The sequence below is a fragment of the Crocuta crocuta genome, unplaced genomic scaffold, assembly GCF_008692635.1.
Source record: "Crocuta crocuta isolate KB4526 unplaced genomic scaffold, BGI_CrCroc_1.0 scaffold7, whole genome shotgun sequence".
Classification (NCBI taxonomy): Eukaryota; Metazoa; Chordata; class Mammalia; order Carnivora; family Hyaenidae; genus Crocuta; species Crocuta crocuta.
The window spans coordinates 11,012,856-11,015,318 of record NW_027531904.1 but is presented as its reverse complement, the minus strand read 5'-3'; the positions used below and the strand labels follow the sequence as shown (position 1 = coordinate 11,015,318).

The window sequence follows — 2,463 nt, the reverse complement described above, 5'->3', positions numbered from 1 at the left end:
GTGGGGAGAGGGAGCACTTTCTTCCCCAGATTAGGGAGGAGAAGGGAAGAAGGGAGGGGAAGGGAGGAAAGGGGGGTGTCTCCCAGCTGCGAGTGCCCCCCCGGTGTGAGTGCCCCCCAGCCCCGAGCGGCCGAGCCCCTGCCCCGGAACCGCACGCGGCAGCTGGCGTCCAGCCTCCGCGGAGGCCGGTGAGCGTGTGTGCGGCCCCTCGGCCTGTCCCGCGTGTCCTCGGGCATCGGAGGAGCTACGCGGGTTAGTTTTCGGATCTGGGAACACGGAACTCTCCACGTGGGGACGTTGTGCTTCAGGGTAGCGGAAACGCACTTAGACACGGAACCGTGAGCTGTAGAAAACCCGGTTTGGCAGAGGAGGAGGGTGAGGAGGGAGGGCCGCAGGCAAGCGCCCCCGAGTGACCGAGCCCTGTCCCAGCAAGTGGGTGACTGAGGACATTACAGTCACAGAGGGGGCTGTGGAGCCGAAATCTTTTAAAGTGATCAAAATCTGGGGCGCCTGGGGGGCTCAGTCGGTTAAGCGTCCGACTTTCGCTCAGGTCACAATCTCGCGGTTCGTGGGTTCGAGCCCCGCGTCGGGCTCTGTGCTGACTGCCAGCTCAGAGCCTGGAGCCTGTTTCAGTCTGTGACTCCCTCTCTCTCTGACCCTCCCCTGCTCACGCTGTCTCTCTCTCCTAGAAATAAATTTAAAAAAAAACCAAAACATTTAAAGTGATCAAAATCTTTTCCCCCCAGATGCAAAGAAACCACAGGCGTGTAGCAAACGGACGTGTAACGACAGGAAGATGACAAGAAATGAGCGCTGAATTAAAACCACATGCGTCCCCTCGACCTGTGTGAGCGGCGCACACGCGTGAGCATTGGCTTGGACACAAAGTCTTGAAATAAGGTGAAAGTCGAAAGTCAACAAAGGCAGACGGTGCAAATGGAAACCAAGAGAAGCCACGTTTGCAATTTTCATTCCCAAGAAGGCCGATGACAGCAAACCATCCGACCCACAGCAGAGAGGTGAAATCTGAGTCTCTGCCCCGAGCAGTCCAGGGTCGGCACTCACAGAGCGTCGCTGTGGGGGCTGAGCGGGAGCGGACAGGGGCATGCGGTCGCCACGGGAGGGGGAGCTCCCTTCAGTCGCTGGGGGGGGCGCGCCACGGGGGTCCAAACACATTTGAACGGCGAGTGAACAGACACATACTGAACTCTGTGCGGCAAACAGAAATTGGAAAAAAGAAACTGACCATCAATTGGGCCATGAAGAAATTGTCACATTGTCCAAAAAATTGAAATCATGCAGATAACGTTTTCTGATCCGTTGGGAGTGTGTGTTACTATAACCTCAGTGGAGGCTAAATGTGTTTTAAAGTTTATGTATTTATTTTAAGAGATACAGAGACAGCATGAGCAGGGGAGAGGCAGACAGAGAGAGAGAGGGAGAGAGAGAATCCCAGGCAGGCTCCGCACTGTCAGCCCAGAGCCCGATGTGGGGCTTGAACTCATGAAACTGCAAGATCGTGACCTGAGCTGAAACCAAGAGTTGGACGCTCAACTGACTGAGCCGCCCAGGTGCCCCGGAGGGTAAACTTTTAATATGAGTAAGTTACAGTTATGTATGCATTTTGTCTCATAAGGATTTTCCTACAGGAGTTTATTCTTAATTGTGTCTAATATCACGTACAGGTATGCTGATTGCATTGATGCCCACAATAGCAAAACCTTGGCAACTCCCTGCACATCTGCTCGTGGAAACTCATTAAATACATTAAGGTGATTTGTAGGACGGAGTACGACGCAACTGTATGCAGGTCAAGCCGGCTCCAGGCAAACCACCACGAATCTCGAGGTAAAAGCTTAGCTGGAGAGAGTAATAAGGCAGCCTCACCAATGCCGACATGGAGCCATCTCCAGAATACCTTGTCGGTGGTGAAACATTAGTGTGTAAGACCACGTGTGCAGAAGGTCGGAAAGAAAAACACGCACCCACGTTTCCTGGTGGAAGAGGCTCCGAGGCAGGTGTCTCCACACCTGGTAACGGGTCGGTATCTCTTGGATGTTGTAAAGTTTTGTGCCGTTGTGTGTATTATTCACTCGAAACAATTAAATATCAATTTACTTAGCAATAGACACAGTGACAGTGCTGTGACCCTCGATGGCCTCGTCTCCTGAGTGTCCCTGGGCCATTCTGCACTCACCGACCACCCTGAGCCGTGAGGACATTCTGGGCCCTGTCCCCACATGGACCCTGAGACTTTTGGACTCCAGTCCACTCACCTCTGTAGCGCCAAGGACACACACCCTGTACCGCCTGGGCCACCCCCTGCCCCCGCTCCTCCCAGCGGGGTGACCCTGGAGAGGTAACGAAGCCTCTCTGCTCCCTGATCTCCCGCCTGTGAAATGGGGATAGCAGCATCGCCTGCCTCATGGGATTGTTGTGAGGCTTGAGTCAGGTCAGTCTCAG

The 2,463-nt window shown here is 54.2% G+C and overlaps 1 long non-coding RNA gene across 1 annotated transcript; it reads left to right on the top strand.

Moving 5' to 3' along the window:
- The first annotated feature begins 1,171 nt into the window (after positions 1-1,171).
- LOC144240125 (uncharacterized) lies at positions 1,172-2,129 on the top strand. The gene is made up of 2 exons (XR_013337602.1): positions 1,172-1,600; positions 1,686-2,129. It is a non-coding gene; the product is annotated as an uncharacterized LOC144240125 (long non-coding RNA).
- Positions 2,130-2,463: the final 334 nt, after the last annotated feature.